Below are 17132 nucleotides of genomic sequence, written 5' to 3'. Positions count from 1 at the left end.
ATCTAAGGAGAATCGTAATCACCTGATTTTGGAGATGAGACCATTTATGGGAAATTGTAGTTCAAGGCCCTTCTTGGGAGAAGCAGCCACTCTTGTTTGCAGAGAAAGTGTTTAGCACCATCCCTGGCGTGCAGTCAGTGCTTAATAAGTAGTTACTATTTTAATTGTGGGCTTCCCTGGTGGCTCAGATGGTAAAAGAATCTGCCTGAAATCTGGGAGACTTGGGTTTGATCCCTGGGTCAGGAAGATCCCCTGAAGAAGGGAATGGCAGGTGGCACAGTAGTAAAAGGAACCAGCCTGCCAGTGCAGGAGATGTAAGAGATGCGGGTTCGATCCTGGGTTGGGAAGATTCCCCTGGAGAAGGAAATGGCAACCTACTCCAGTATCCTTGCCTGGAGAATCCCATGGAGAGAGGAGCCTGACGAGCTACAGTCCAGGGGGTCACAAAGAGCTGGACATGACTGAGCACAGACTTTAATACTGAGCTCTATTGTAGTGATTCTTGAACAGTTGGTCTTTAAATAAAACATAGCTGTTATTTTTGCAACTAAAACACGAGTGCAGAAAACTTCAGAACCTGTTTCGTGACTCATCCTGTCCAGCAGGCGGGCTGGGAGGACTGACGGTGCTCTGCTGGGGGCTTGGTTCTAGTTCCTCTTTACCTTCCCGCCCTTTTCTCTTGCCCTCTCACACTTTCACCCTCGTTCATAGATCACTTTACTTTGTATCATCTTTGGAGAAAGCTACAGTGTGCATGAATTTAAAAGGTAGATACCAGAACTTCCTGTTTCTCAACTTTGCAAACGTAAAAGTAAAACCATATGCATGAGAACCTGGTCTCTGATTATTATAATTTCAGGTTCCTCTATAAGGACAGTTGAGTTCGAATCAGGAGGGTCAGAAATTGGAATGAGATTTATCAAGGGCCACTGAAAAATCTAAGGAACTGTGGCCAAAATGGCTTAAAGTGTATCTGCTAAAATGGATGACTTTCCCCTTGTGTTTTGATGATTGAAACCAAAAGGCTTTCTGTGTCCTGGTCAAGAGTGCTCCGGGGTAAGGATTAAGTGTGTGTGTGCTTTAAAGTCAGCAGATGCCACTTAGATTAAGGCTGCAGCCCTTTTATTTTATTTTTTTAAGAAAAGGGGGGAAAAAAGAAGAAAACATGCCTGACTTTCCCCAGGGAAGTCTGTATTCCATAGCAAACAAAACCCCTGCCAGAAGCTACCCTTACACGCACAAGGCTTCAGTCTCAGGGTCTGAGCCAGCTGCAAATGTCGTTCGTGCTTTTCCAAGTCGGACAAGCCCAGAGGTTGTGGTCTTGGCTGCACCAAGGGCTGAGCTCTGGGAAAACAAAGCGCCAGATCAAAGCAGAGGGACCGGCCCCCTCAGCCACTCGCTGGGAGGGCCGTGTGTTGATGGAGGAGCCAAGTCAGGGGAGCTCCCAAGAGTCCAGGCAAGGTAATCAGCACTTATTAAGTGCCACTGTGTACCGCGCTACTTCACAGAAGACTGATGGGGCTGTAAAATATTCAGAAGTGGTCTCCTCCCTTGCAGAGCTTACTGAGCTTGCGAATTTGGGAGGGACAAGCAGGGTGGTATGAATGAAAGTTCCTTAAAAAGAATAACGAAGCAATGACCCCCCTGCCACGTGGTGGTCGTACTGCTGTTTTTGTTAGGATTACTAGGGTGACAGCAGCCACGAAATTAAAAGACAGACGCTTGCTCCTTGGAAGAAAAGCTGTGACAAAACTACACAGTGTATTAAAAAGCGGAAACATCACTTTGCCAACAAAGGTTCGTATAGTCAAAGCTATGGTTTTTCCAGTAGTCATGTACGGATGTGAGAGTTGGACCATGAAGAAGACTGAACACCGAAGAATTGATGCTTTTGAACTGTGGTGCTGGAGAGGACTCTTCTTGAGAGTTGCTTGGACAGCAAGGAGATCAAACCAGGAAATCAACGCTGAATATTCCTTGGAAGGACTGAAGCTGAAGCTCCAATACTTGGGCCGCCTGATAGGAAGAACTGACTCATTGGAAAAGACCCTGATGCTGGGAAAGATTGAAGGCAGGAGGAGAAGGGGATGACAGAGGATGAGATGGTTGGATGGCATCACCGACTCAATGCACATGAGTTTGAGCAAACTCCTGGAGATGGTGAAGGACAGGGAAGCCTGGTGTGCTGCAGTCCATGGTGTCTCAAAAGAGTCGGACACAACTGAGCAACTGAAGAACAACAAACTGCAAGCTGCTGCTGTCTGATGGAGGGCAGCTGGGCCGCTCAAGCCCTCATCCCCTCAGCAGCCAGCCCCTGGTGGCCTGGGCACAGCGCACAGCATGCCCCAGAGCAGGAAGGGGCCTGCCCTCCACCTGCTTCCTAGGAAACGGTATGGACCTCAGAAGATGCAGTCAGACCCGAGTCTGAGTTTCTGGTCTGAGTCTGTTTTCTTATCTTTCCTTCAGCGCTCAGTTGGAGATGAAGCTCCATCACCTAAACATCACACAGCCCCTCCTCTTGTCCTAGGTGAGCGTCCGCCAGTTTGCGGGGCAGCCAGGGTCATCTGTGTCCCCTCCAGGACCTCGGGCTTTCTTCCACCCCCGCAGCCCGGGAGCCCCACGTTTGTCCCCCGGAAGCCCCACGCTTGTCCCCCCGGAGCCCCTGCTTGTGCCCCCACAGCCCGGGAGCCTCACGCTCATCCCCGTGGGAGCTCCATGCTCGTCCCTCTGGAGCCCCATGCTCGTCCCCCCGGGAGCCCCACGCTCGTCCCCCCGCAGCCCCGGGAGCTCCATGCTTGTCCCCCAGGAGCCCCACGCTCGTCCCCCCGGGAGCCCCACGCTCATCCCCCCGGGAGCCCCACGCTCGTCCCTCCGCAGCCCCACGCTCATCCCCCCGGGAGCCCCACGCTCGTCCCCTCGGGAGCCCCACGCTCATCTCCCCAGGAGCCCCATGCTCGTCTCTCCGCAGCCCCACGCTCGTCCCCCCTGAGCCCCACGCTCGTCCCTCCGCAGCCCCACGCTCGTCCCCCCGGAGCCCCACGCTTGTCCCCTCGGGAGCCCCATGCTCATCTCCCCAGGAGCCCCATGCTCGTCCCTCTGCAGCCCCACGCTCGTCCCCCCGGGAGCCCCACGCTCGTCCCCCCGGAGCCCGCCCCTGCCGTGTCCTTGGCGGAGCCTCGAGCCGCCTGCTTGTCCTGCCAGCGCCACACCTGCCCGGCGACGGGAAGTCGTGGCTTCAGTTAGGGCCGCCGGGCCGTCTCCGAATGAGCTCAGCGGGAGCAAAGACGCAGCCTTTCCTGGGGAGTCCGACGGGAAGGTCTCCGCTCCCCTCCTGACCGACCTGCCCCCGCTCAGACTCTCCCTCATACCCGCCTCTTTCGGTCCCGCAGACCGAGCACCCTCAACCCGGGCTTCAAGGAAACTACTCCTTCTCTGACGACAGAAGTCTCATCTCTTTGTTAAATCTCCGAGTCCTCCGTCACAGAGGGCCCTGGGACAGCCGTGTGGGGCCCCAGCCGTCTGGGGGGGAGGGGCCCAGTGGGCAGCGAAGCTCCGCCCCTCACCTTCCCCCGCCCCGCGGGATGGGGTGCGCCTGCTCCCCGACACAGCTCTCAGTGGCACTGACTTTTTGCCCCTTCATTGGCAGCCCAGCTGAACCTCGCCCAGCAGAAGGCACGCAGTTCCTATGAGCTGAACTGTGGGAAGGCCCCGGGACAGGGGGTCTCCATGGAGGGCTGCAGAGCCCGCGGGGCGGCCACAACCCCACAAAGATGCCCGGCTGCTCACGGCTGCCCGTTCTGAGGGCAGAGTTCCCAGCTCCTCCATCGCAGCCCTTCTGGTTGCTGGAAGCCAAAATCTACCTCCAGTGGAAACGGGGTTACTTGTGAGGCTATCGTGTTGTTGAGTCACTCGGTCGTGTCCGACTCTCTGCGACCCCATGCACTGCAGCACGCCAGGCTTCCCGGTCCTTCACCGATTCCTGGGGCTTACTCAGACTCGTGTCTATCAAGTCAGTGATGCCGTTCAACCATCTCCTCTTCTTTTATGCCCTTCTCCTCCCGCCCTCAATCTTGGCCAGCATCAGGGTCTTTTCCAATGAGTCAGCTCTTCACATGAGGTGGCCAAAGTATTGGAGTTTCAGCTTCAGCATCAGTCCTTCCAATGAACACCCAGGACTGATCTCCTTTAGGATGGACTGGTTGGATCTCCTTGCAGTCCAACGGGCTCTCAAGAGTCTTCTCCAACACCACAGTTCAAAAGCATCAATTCTTCGGTGCTCAGCTTTTTTTACAGTCCAACTCTCACATCAATACATGACCACTGGAGAAGCCATAGCCTTGACTACACGGATCTTTGTTGACAAAGTGATGTCTCTGCTTTTTAATACAAAGGGATCACCAAACCCAAGAACAGACAGTGAAGTATGCCTGTGCCTCACGTGGTCAAGAGTTGGAAAGTCAAAGCCTAAAGCTACTTTTTTCTGAGTCAGTGAGTGCCTGTTCACTCTTGTGAACACACACACACACACACACACGGCTTCCCAGGTTTCAAGGCAATTGATGATCATTGGTGCCCTGTTTCCCACAGCTAACTGACACCATCAAGCTCTGTCCGTCAAAACTCTGGAGCAGATGTGATTGGCTTAGCCTGGCATATGGGTGGGCCCCTTTAAGGCTAGTGCCTGCTGATGGTGGGAGGGACGTGTTTTGAACTATGGAGAGTCATTCAGGAGCTGTGAGAGGTCAAATTCTCTATACTAGAATACAATAATATTTAATATTTGGTTCATGATTAAGATTCCTATTTTTCTGTGTATTTTCGACGTATCTGAAATCGGCGTGTGTCTTTCGTTCACTACGCCCAGGCAGCAGTTACAGCGTATTTGTCACTAGCTGGTGGTGATGTTAGTTGCTCAGCCATGTCCAGCTTTTTGCAGTCCTGTGGACTGTAGCCCACCAGGCTCCTGTGTCCTTGGAATTCTCTAGGCAAGAATACTGGAGTGGGTTGCCATTCCCTTCTCCAGGGGATCTTCCCAACCCAGGGATTGAACCCAGGTCTCCCACGTCGCAGGCAGATTCTTTACCATCTGCGCCATCAGGGAAGCCTCTTGCCAGTACCTACAGGCGCATAAATGGCAAACAAGCCTCAAAATGGACATCAAGAGTTTCAGCTACTTCGAGAAAAGTCTTGAAAACACACTAAAGCATTATTCACAGTTGACTTTAAACTCCTAAGAACCAAAAGTTGGTGGGGTGGTGGTGAATCCAATGTCTTAGGGAATTATTCCCAGAGCAGAAGTTTCAAGAGCAGGCTCTAGATATTCAGAGAGTCAGCTGCGGGGCTGGTACTAATTATTCCTAACTTTTATGGCGTGTTCTTTAAAACGCTGCCTCACCAGTGCTCCGAAAGGCTCAGTGTCTTTAGGTTAGAAGTTGGACACCTTCAACCAAAATGCTTTTTAAAATGGACAATTTGTTGTAAAGTGCAGAAATTGACTCTCAGAAGAGTGATTTCCAAGAGACAGATTCCATATGTGAAGACATTTTAGGAACACTTTAACCAATCACTTGTTTTCTGTTATGTGTATCCACGTATCACTATATGACAGTCTGTCTAATTAGGATTAAAAGAGGTATTTTTGTAAATGGAAAAGGATTTCAGTGATAAAGCATTGAGTCAGAGTTCAACTGACAACTTAAAAATTATTACATGAAATAATGGCGCATCTTACAGTTGACAGTGTATCAGAGTCCATGAAATATAATAGTGTCATCCCCTGGTGGCTCAGACGGTAAAGAATCTGCCTGCAATGCGGGAGACCCAGGTTCAATCCCTGGGTTGGGACAATCCTCTGGAGAAGGAAATGATTACCCACTCTAGTGTTCTCGCATGAAGAGTTTCACAGACAGAGGAGCCTGGCGGGCTACAGTCCATGGAGTTGCAAAGAGTCGGACATGACTGAAGTGACTCCGCATGTGTTGCAGGCATCAACAGCAGAGGCTGCAGAATTTGAAACAGCAGACACGTCGGGGTGAGGTCTGGTTTGGGGGGGAGGAATGATGGGCACTTGTCTAGATTTGCACAGTAAGCATGTGTGTCTATAAATTGTTTGTGATGGGTCTGTAGATAGAGCAACATTCCTTTTAAGAATTAACTCATACTCGACGTAAGAATGCCGGGACTTCAGCCATTCATGTGTCAGAGGAAGAACACAAGGCGTGATGGGCATGGTTATGAGATGAGAGGGGCAGAGACAGGCCCCTGGAGCTGGGCACCAGGGAGGACTCCCATTTGGAGGGGAACCCAGGGACTTGACCCCACAGGACCCGATAGGCCCTCGCAGGGAGCTTGAATGTTGTGTTTTTTCATTTATTTATTCGGCTGCGCCAGGTCTTATTTGCAGCACATGGGCTCTTCTGTCTTCACTGTGGCATGCAGGATCTTTTATTCGTGGCGTGGGGGATCTAGTTCCCTGACCAGGGATCGAACTCGGGGCCTCCTGCATTGGGAGCCTGAAGTCTTAGCCACTGGACCACCAGGGAAGTCCCTTGATCATTTCTTTGTGTACAGTGGGATGTCACTGGGGGGATCTGAGCAGAGGAGCCATTGACACTTTTTAAAAGGTTATCTTACTAGGAAAACAGTCTCATATGTGGAGTAAGAAAAGAAAGCAGAGAGATCGGAGGTTGATAAGAGTTGGGACCTAAAGACAAGGGGAAGGTTAAAAGAGAGATGAAGAAATATAATTAAATCCTAATAAATAGATCACCATATTGCCTCTGTCAGAACTCATGCACATAGCCAGGCAGGGCAAATGGCCCCCGCCTTGGCTGTTATTCCCCTGGCAGGGAGACTCGGTGGTCATCGCTTTGAGAGACAAGAGCCACTGCTCCCTAAGTTCCCCTGTTGTTCACCGTCAGATAAGAGGGTGCTTCCAGGCTGGCCTTCCGGTGTTGGAAGCCTGTGGGCTCGTGGTGACCATCACAGCCTGAACCCGCAGCATCCCTGTGGCCTGACATCTGGGTTCACGTGTTTTTCTTGTTGGCTTCCAGTTCTCTTGGCACTGAAATTTAAGCAGTCTCTCTTCCCCAGCCTTCCCCCAGGACAGTCGCCATTCCATCACTTTTTGTTTGTTTGTTTTTTATGATGACTCAGATTCGCTTTATGAGATACTTCCTTTTTTCTGTTTCCAAATAGTACCTCAAAGAGTTTGGCCAAGCTGGGGAGAGGCTGGTTGATTTCTGTCTATCAATTGTCAAAAGTTATGCCCTTGATGGTTGACATATGGAGGAAGCTTGTCATTAGGTTGAAGATGCGAACCTTCCAACTAAGATGCTTTTGTTATGCATCCTAATTTTGCTTCCTCAGAATTGTTATCCTAAAGATAAGTTTGTAACTAATTCCAAAGCCAGGTTTAACCAGGAAACATACTGTGCCATAAGATAGCAAGTAATTTTTAAAATATTAGTCATGAACTTTATAGTAAGAAAACAAAACACACAAAACTTGCTTTGGAAGCTGCTTTAACTACACTACAAGCAAACCACGACAAAGTTCAGCTAATGAAGTTTTCATATTCATGTCCTCAACCACAAACAGGAATGGAATGCAATTTGCAGCTAACAAACCGTTCCATCGCTTTGCAAACACGTTGGGTCACTGGAACAATTATTCCGTTTCTCACCAAGCTCATTAATAATGACATTCCATAAATCAGCCCTATCTAAAATACTTTCAGAACAAATAAACCATCTGGATTTCAGGAAGGTCATTAGAAAGCACACGTGAAATAATTGTTTCCTGATTCCCTCCTGTATGATTCTGGACTGTTTCCATAAGGCTCTGAAGTTCCTCTTTGGTGTGGTGTGTTCTGCAAGCTTAAGAAACGTGCTCCATTCCAAGTGTATCCAAAACTCGCATGCTTTTAGCGTGTGTCCATGAGGGATTCTGGTTAAGGACCAAATTCTTTGTTGTTTTTCCTTGTCTTCCCCCTTGCATTAATTACATTCAGAATAAAAATGTTAGCATTTTCTTAGTATGTATCATGCATCAGTGAATGCACATCAGAATAGAATTGCCAGAATTTTCCTTTATGTATTAAACAGTAGCCAATAATGTATAGAAAGTACCATGAAAGGTTTTTTTTTTTACTATCTAGTAAAACACGCATATAATTTTTTATTCATGTTTGCATCTTTACATTGATAACCTTTCAGTTAGCCTTTGATTTTGACTGTTAAGCAGTGCCCAGGAAGGAGCTATCAATGTTGATAAATATGGAAAATATGTGACAGTCGCCACCCACTGTGGTCAGCTTCTCAGAGAGTCTGTTTTATTGAGGATACAGGACAGCCTGGGATCCACAGAGGCACTGACTCCCACCTTTGGTTGTTTGGAATAATCGTGACCTAGAAGCTTGCTTCTGCTGGTTCCCGGATCCAGCGTGACTGAACGGAAACGCTGGTGCTTAGACAAGACAGGGAGATGGGACTGGGGACCTCAGGAGGGGACCCGGCAGCCAGGGAGCGTATCTAGCTGCATCTGGTGAAAACTGATGTCACCTATTGGCCTTTCGTATACATTATGTGACTTGGTCGTTCATTATTTATGCTATTAAGAACCTAACTTTATGCCTGCCCTGTGCTGTTTTACATAAGTTAACAATTGTTGCCTTCGTAATAACACTGAGGCAAGCTTCAGATTGCCTTTTCAAAAATGAGAAAACCGAAGCTTGGGGAGGAGAGCAAGTCAGTAATTCTCAAGGTCACACAGATAGCCTGTGGAGGGGCTGAAATTTTAACTCTGGCCTGACTCCAAAGCTCAAATGCTTAATCTGTGCTATACTGTCTTCCTTAGTCCAGAGAAATGCAAACTGCCATAACACATAGCTTGTACGCTCATCTGAAAAATAAGGATATAGGGAAAGATGTAAAGGGCTGTGACGAGGCATGTATTTACTGATGATGGCATAGAAAATGTGGCTGTGTGCACTGTGAGATTGTTGAGAAATGCTTTCAGTTGCACTGGGTTTGCGGCAGATCCTGACGTACAAAGTGTGGGTAACTGGGCTCGTGGGTAGTAAAGGGGCTGGGCCTGAGCACAGAGTTGGGGCAGGACCCCAGAGGCAGCAGCCTGGCCTCGCCAAGGTTCTCCTTGACCAATGATGGGAGATGAGGCTGGAAAAGGAGAATGAAGTTGGAATGTGAGGATTGTCAGAAGCCAGGGAGAGGGTTATGGATCCACCAGGGGAGGACAGAAAGGATCACTGGAGGATTCGGGCTTAGCATGCGAAGGGCAACAGTATTGCCATGGCCATGGTGAGACTGAAGACCTGGGAAGCTGGAGTTGAGAACATCAGCTCAGAGCTTCTTTGCCATTATCTGGGTGAAGGTGGATGTGACTCAGATGCCAGTGAGGGAGCTGTAGAAACGGAGACGGGGTGACTGGGAGCCCAGTGTCCATATGAAAACCTACAGGACCTTGATGTCTGGGGAAGGGGAATGAACAGGAGAGTGAAAGCCAGGACAGTTTACAGAAGTGAGGTGGGAGATTTCAGAGACGGTGCTGGTTTTGGAAAGAAGATGGCATGCTTGACCTTTTCAGACATTCCTGAGAAATCTTGTGAAGTTTTCCCAGGGTCTTTGGAAACTGACTCAAGCTGGAGGGAGACGTTGGTGGATGTCAGGGTCGTAAGTTACATTGAAGGTCATGAGGAAGGCTGAGTGTGGAGCTGAAAGAAAAGCACGAAGCGGCCAGACAGATCTTGAGTTATAGTTCAGTTCAGTCGCTCAGTCGTGTCCGACTCTTTACAACCCCATGAATTGCAGCACACCAGGCCTCCCTGTCCATCACCAACTCCCAGAGTTCACTCAGACTCATGTCCATCGAGTCAGGGATGCCATCCAGCCATCTCATCCTCTGTCGTCCCCTTCTCCTCCTGCCCCCAACCCCTCCCAGCATCAGAATCTTTTCCAATGAGTCAACTCTTTCCATGAAGTGGCCAAAGTACTGGAGTTTCAGCTTTAGCATCATTCCTTCCAAAGAACACCCAGGGCTGATCTCCTTCAGAATGGACTGGTTGGACCTCCTGGCAGTCCAAGGGACTCTCAAGAGTCTTCTCCAACACCACAGTTCAAAAGCATCAATTCTTCACAGTCCAACTCTCACATCCATACATGACCACTGGAAAAACCATAGCCTTGACTAGACAGACCTTTGTTGGCAAAGTAACGTCTCTGCTTTTGAATATGCTATCTAGGTTGGTCATAACTTTCCTTCCAAGGAGTAAGCGTCTTTTAATTTCATGGCTGCAGTCACCATCTGCAGTGATTTTGGAGCCCCCAAAAATAAAGTCTGACACTGTTTCCACTGTTTCCCCATCTATTTCCCATGAAGTGATGGGACCGGATGCCATGATCTTTGTTTTCTGAATGTTGAGCTTTAAGCCAACTTTTTCACTCTCCTCTTTCACTTTCACCAAGAGGCTTTTCAGTTCCTCTTCACTTTCTGCCATAAGGGTGGTGTCATCTGCATATCTAAGGTGATTGATATTTCCCCTGGCAATCTTGATTCCAGCTTGTGTTTCTTCCAGTCCAGTGTTTCTCATGATGTACTCTGCATATAAGTTAAATAAACAGGGTGACAATATACAGCCTTGATGAATGCCTTTTCCTATTTGGAACCAGTCAGTTGTTCCATGTCCAGTTCTAACTGTTGCTTCCTGACCTGCATATAGGTTTCTCAAGAGGCAGGTCAGGTGGTCTGATATTCCCATCTCTTTCAGAATTTTCCACAGTTTATTGTGATCCACACAGTCAAAGGCTTTGGCATAGTCAATAAAGCAGAAATAGATGTTTTTCTGGAACTCTCTTGCTTTTTCCATGATCCAGTGGATGTTGACAATTTGATCTCTGGTTCCTCTGCCTTCTCTAAAACCAGCTTGAACATCTGGAAGCTCATGGTTCACGTATTGTTGAAGCCTGGCTTGGAGAATTTTGAGCATTACTTCCTTGGCTAAAGAGGTTTGAAGGAGAGGAAGACCCAGTACAGGAGTTTTATTGTTGTTTAGTTGCTTAGTCGTGTCCGACTCGTTTCGACCCCATGGGCTTAGCCCTCCAGGCTCCTCTGTCTGTGGGATTTCCCAGGCAAGCATACTGGAGTGGGTAGCCATTTCCTTCTCCAGGGGATCTTCCAGACCCAGGGTCGAACCCGAGTCTCCTCGATTGGCAGGAGGATTCTTCACCACTGAGCCACCTTGAAGCCACAGGAGAGAGACTGGAGTCTTTTTCTGGGGAAAGTAACAGTCACTTTACAGGAAGGAAGGATTTGGGTTGACCGTTTCCAGCTTTGTCATCCCGTGAGTGATCACCGTGAGATTTCAGCTCGCACTGGCCGCTTTCACCTGCCTTTTCAGGATGGGCTCTCCGTCTTTGAGCTCCTGCTGTCTGCACGGGGAGCTGGTCTGTGTGGACCGTGTCAGCAGGGCCCCCACATCCGCTGGGGGTGACCAGGTGGGGGTGACCAGCGGGGACCCCCAGGTGCAGATTCGAGGGAGGAAGAAGAGCCCCAGGCTGGGGCATGCGTTTATCTGTCTCCCGCCTGCACGGTTGCCTCTGGTTGGCTCCGCCCTTGGCTGCAGGCCTCTGCTCCTCTTCACCTGATCTGCTCCATGGTTTCTCCCTTGGGGCTCAGTCACTCTCCCCACTTTCAACCTTTCAGGGGATGAGGGGATGTGTTAGTTTCCGGGGGCTGCCATAACGCTAACTGGTTTAAAGCAACAGATTTATTCTCTTCCAGTTCAGAAGTCTGAAATCAGGGTTGGTTCCTCCTGCAAGTCCTGAAGGAGAATATCCCATGCTTTCTCGTAGCTTCTAACAGTCCTTGGTACTCCTTGCTTTAAAAGCACATCACTCCAATCTCTGCCTCCATCTTGAATGCTTGTCTTCTCTGAGTCTCTTACGTAAACTTTTCTGCTTTTCTCTCTCTTACATGATGGTCCTATTGGATTGAGGTCCTGACCTAGTCTAGTATGAATTCATTTTGGTCCTTTGCAGATTCCGAAATGACATCACATGCTAGACAGACACAAGTTTTCAAGATAGGGGAGATGGTACCTAATCCACCTCAGGCAGTAGCACCTCCTCTGTGGTCAAGTTCAGGTGAGCAAAACATGCTGGCCGTGGGCCCTTGCACCCTGCCCACACATTTGTCCTTTAGCTCCTTCGTGAACAATCCCTCCTTCAGTTCATTCACTCAGTGTGTCCGACTCTTCTCGACCCCATGAATCGCAGCACGCCAGGCCTCCCTCTCCATCACCAACTCCCAGAGTTCACTCAAACCCATGTCCATCAAGTCGGTGATGCCATCCAGCCATCTCATCCTCTGTCATCCCCTTCTCCTCCTGCCCCCAATCCCTCCCAGCATCAGAGTCTTTTCCAATGAGTCAACTCTTCGCATGAGGGGACCAAAGCACTGGAGTTTCAGCTTTAGCATCATCTCTTCCAAAGAAATCCCAGGGCTGATCTTCTTCAGAATGGACTGGTTGGATCTCCTTGCAGTCCAGGGGACTCTCAAGAGTCTTCTCCAACACCACAATTCAAAAGCATCAATTCTTCGGTGCTCAGCCTTCTTCACAGTCCAACTCTCACATCCATACATGACCACAGGAAAAACCATAGCCTTGACTAGCTGGACCTTTGTTGGCAAGTCCTGTCTCTGCTTGGATCACCCTGATTCCAGCGTGACTTCTGTTTCCAGTTGGGACCCAGTGACCGTCTCCTTGGTAAATTTCTTACGTCTTGTAAAAACCTGTATCAGAAATAACTCCTCATAGCTCCCCCTTTGGGCTCAATGGCCAGGAAATTAGCCCTAAAACATAGTGTTCAACCATAGAAACTCTGGAGCCTAAATTCTGCTGCATCTATCTTTTGTCTTGAATGACTGCTATTTTGTTCTCATTTTAACATGTCTTTATAAATCATTTGACAAGATAAGAAGTTGTGTAATTTAGGAAGAAGAATGCTGGTTCTCTCAGTCTCTTTGCCCTGCCAAATTGCTTACAATTTAAAGCTCATCTGCAGAGGAATAAAATTTGAGCATCTATTTTTCACATTTTGGGAGATACATATTTGTCTAATCTAAAGCATTATGTCAGGACATATGTATACCTATGGCTGATTCATGTTGAAGTATGGCAGAAACCAATACAATATTGTAAAGCAATTATCTTTCAATTAAAAATAAATAAATTTTTTAAAGACACAGCCTTTTAGGAAAAGATTAATAAAGCATTTATGTTTTGCATGCACACTGGTGGATCATGCTTTATTGAACATCGAAAGGAATGTTAAGTAGATTTTCCTGTGTGTGTCATTCGGAGTTTGTGTGTAATTGTGAGAAGCCAGCTTTATCATGGTGAGCGTTTCGACGCATAGTTAGCACAGCCTGTGCCGTGGGTCCTGGTGAGGTAACTCCTGCCCTGCTGGGCCAGCTCTGGCTTGCATGCTTAGTTTGAATGTGTCATCACACGCTCCTTTGGAAAATGTAGAGGACGTAACATCCAAATCACAGTTTTCAACTCTTAACAGTTTGAATGTGGCCCAAAGGTCTGTCCTTCAGCATCTCACCTTCCACCCATCTAGGGCGCTTTCAACTACGATTAAGAGAGCTGACATTTTTCATAAGCTTTTAGACCTGGAAGGATGCATCGAAGCTGTGTAACCCACTTAGCTTAGCTCCCTCATTTTGTGATGAGAAATTGAAGGTCCAGGGAGGGCGAGTCGGCCACCTAGAGCCCTGTGGTGCCTTCCTGATACAGTAGGGATGGCGCTCCCACGGCAGAGTCCACGCCACCATGAACAGGGTCGCAGTGGCACAGCGAGCAAGTGCTGTGAAAGCTTGACTGGGGTGAGGAGGGTGTCACTTCCTGTTTGGCTTGAAGAGCCAGTGCGGCATCAAAGAGGAGGAAATGGAGATAAATCTTGACGTGTGGACAGAGGTTAGCTAAGATTCAGCTCACGTGGGGAATGCAGGAAGACAGTCCATTCTAGCAAGTTTCCATTTGAGTATATTTCCTCGGAGCCTGCCTAGCCCTGAAACACAAGATGTAAAGTGCAACTGTCTAATACATCTAACACACACCCAAAGCAGTATGCTGGTCAATTTAATTCAGGCACCAGCTCTTTATGTGAACAAGGAATTAAACCAGAATCCTCAGTCAGAAAAACTCTACTTGGGCTAAGAAAGGAAAAGGTTAGACATTCTAGGATCAGACACCACTGCTAATAGTGAACTTTTAGTGATGAAAATACTTCTGAGTGGAAGAAAGCTAGACTAAAATGGCAAGGAAACATGTTTTAAGCTAGAATTTAATTTTTTAAAAACAACTTTCTTGTAGTTATTTCAGAGATAAGTAAAAATCTGTGAAACTCGAGGAATTGTCAACAATGATTGTACTGAGACTGCACGCATGTATAATGAGTCATCAAAACTCAGTGATTTTTGCTAATTTTTTTCTGATCTTGAGATTCTGTTCTTTCAATCAGTGAGTCAGCTGAGCAACATACATTAGCACTGCTTTCTGCCACATCTGGGGAGAATCACAAGAATGAACAAAATAAGCTTCTTTCTAGGAGCTCATGGTCTCGGTGGAAAGACAAACGTGTAAGGAAGTGAGAGAGGAAGGAGGAGACAGGATGTTTTAGGGAAGGGAGCTTCTGAGATGGACATTTGATGAGACCAGGTCACGGTGGGGAAGATCGAAAAGGTAAGGTGTGTGGCCACCTGTGCTTTGCGAAGGACTGAACTGGACTTGGAGACGGTGGGAGCCAAGAGACAGTATTACATAGGTTCAGTTCAGTTCAGCCGCTCAGTTGGATCCAACTCTTTGCGACCCCATGGACTGCAACACTCCAGGCCTCCCTGTCCATCACCAACTCCTGCAGTTTACTCAGACTCATGTCCATTGAGTCAGTGATGCCATCTAACCATCTCATCCTCTGTTTTCCCCTTCTCCTCCCACCTTCAATCTTTCCCAGCATCAGGGTCTTTTCCAGTGAGTCAGTTCTTTGTATCAGGTGGCCAAAGTATTGGAGATTCAGCATATTACTTAGGATAATAGGTGTATGTTTCAATATTTGCACTTGATGGACTTAGGGGTGGATTGGAGGCAGGAAGATGAATTTAAAAGGCTATAAAGATGATAAGGCTAAGAGATTTTAAGGTCTGAACTAAGGTAGTCTGGATCAAGTATAAAGAGAGGTGGGTCCCCAAAACATTTTTAAGTGTCTGTCCTGGGACTAGGAAGGTTGTGTAACAGTAGGATTAGGAACTCTGGCTTTTGAGTTGGGCAGATCTGGGTACAGATTCCAGCCCTGTCACTTATGGGTCGCGTGACCCAGTAAATTACTTAATCTCTCTGGACCCTTGTATGATCATGATAATGCCTCCTACAATAGTACAGAGCATTCAGCTCATAATATGTACTCCTACGATAGCTGCTGTTGCTGTTGCTGCTCTTAAGACCCAGATGCCCTGATGTCTGGTGGATTTATCAGTACCAAATCACCTTCCCAGCAGCTGACACCGACGGTAAGTGAAGCGTACTTGATTTCCATAGGAGTCATTCCCTTTGCTCACTGATGGTTGTCAGCTGTACCCGTGGCATGGCACAGCTGGCTGGGCCATCTGCCCACCACAGGCTGGTCCTTACAGGGAAGAGGCACAGACCCATCCCCACGGAGAGCACTTGTCTTGCTGACAGCAAGACAGAAGCCTGTCCTCCCTTCCAAGAGGGTGGCTTTTTCTCTGCTTATATTTGCAGATTGCTGTTAGTTCTGTGTTCCTTTTTGAGTGGGTTTATTGTTCACTGGTGACATAGAACATTATGCATCCTTTGATGGAGGAGACAGTGCAAGATTGGAAGGGATTCAGCAGTCCGCCTCACTCACTAGTGAATTATGACTGTTTGATTTCAGCAGCCTAGCAACAGGATCACCACCAGCCACAAAGCCCGGCGTCCCTGTGGCTCATTTCTGCAATGGAATTTATGGCCTCCTATTTTTTTTTTTTCTTTTCTTTTTTTTCCCAAGGAAATTGGATCCACAAAACCAAGGTCATGTAAGCTTGGGAATTCCAAGGGCCCAGAGTTGCGCTCTAGTTCATCAGGCAAGTGTTCAGAACTGCCCTCTGGCTCACCTTTGTTTAGATAAATAATTGAAAGTGTGCCATTTACAAGGCTCGGGCCTCAGAGACACACAAAGGAATCTAGCTGAAGGCTCCTTAATTGAAAGCAGGAGATAACCAACAACACAGCCTGTTCCTCCCTTGGGATGTTAACATCGGGAGAAATTATTTTCTTTGGAATCTGTATTCTCCGGTTGCCCAAATCAGGACAATACACACACACATGACTCTCACCTCGCAAAAAAAAAGGCAAAAATTGTCCCGTATCCTGCCCAGGGTGTGTTGAATTTTCAGGTGAGGATGCAGTACAATCAATGAGTGCCATCGACATGCAAGGCCTGGACTCAGTGTTCAGGGCCTTGCCCCAAGGAGCTCCCATCTGGGTGGAAACAGAGGACACGTTCAGGTTTCAAGGCCTTAGATCCCTGGTTCTCAATCCTGGCTGATGTTTCAAAATGCTGATTCCCTGACTCCAGCCCCAGAGATGTGATTATTTAGAGACTGAGCCTGGGCATGAGCACTTTTTCATCTTTTTGTTTTGTTTGGTTTTTCAGAAACAGTTCTCTAGGGGCTTCTAGCATGTAGCCAGGACTGAGAGCCACTGTTGTGTTGGTTTGGTTTGGTCTTTTTGATAGTGGGAATGTGGGTTTTCAGAGGACCTGGAACTCCCTTCACGGTGGGTGTAAATTTAGAGAAGGCTTCTCAGAGGAGGAGGAGAAAGTTGAGTTGGCACGGGTAAGATGATCAGGGGTCAAGCAGGGGAGGGCTTGTCAACTTCAGTTCGGCAAGGAAAGATTTCAGGGGTTTCCTGCATGCTCAGCGGGTTTTCTAGAAACTCAGAAACCCAGCTCTCCCTCCATGTTGCTAACCACCCACCATCCCAGCCTCTGTCTTTCAAGGATAAATTGGCTCTGTCTACTTTTGTCCCTGGTCATGGCAAACACCCTCTC

The 17132-nt window shown here is 48.1% G+C and overlaps 1 protein-coding gene across 1 annotated transcript in view; it reads left to right on the top strand.

The window, feature by feature from the left end:
• Positions 1–17132, top strand: part of CCBE1 (collagen and calcium binding EGF domains 1) — a 237387-nt gene that overhangs the window by 151272 nt on the left and 68983 nt on the right. The gene's annotated exons all lie outside the window — the stretch shown is intronic.

The sequence above is a fragment of the Bos indicus genome, chromosome 24, assembly GCF_029378745.1.
Source record: "Bos indicus isolate NIAB-ARS_2022 breed Sahiwal x Tharparkar chromosome 24, NIAB-ARS_B.indTharparkar_mat_pri_1.0, whole genome shotgun sequence".
Lineage (NCBI taxonomy): Eukaryota > Metazoa > Chordata > Mammalia > Artiodactyla > Bovidae > Bos > Bos indicus.
The sequence above is the reverse complement of the archived record's forward strand: the minus strand, read 5'-3'. Positions and strand labels throughout refer to the sequence as shown.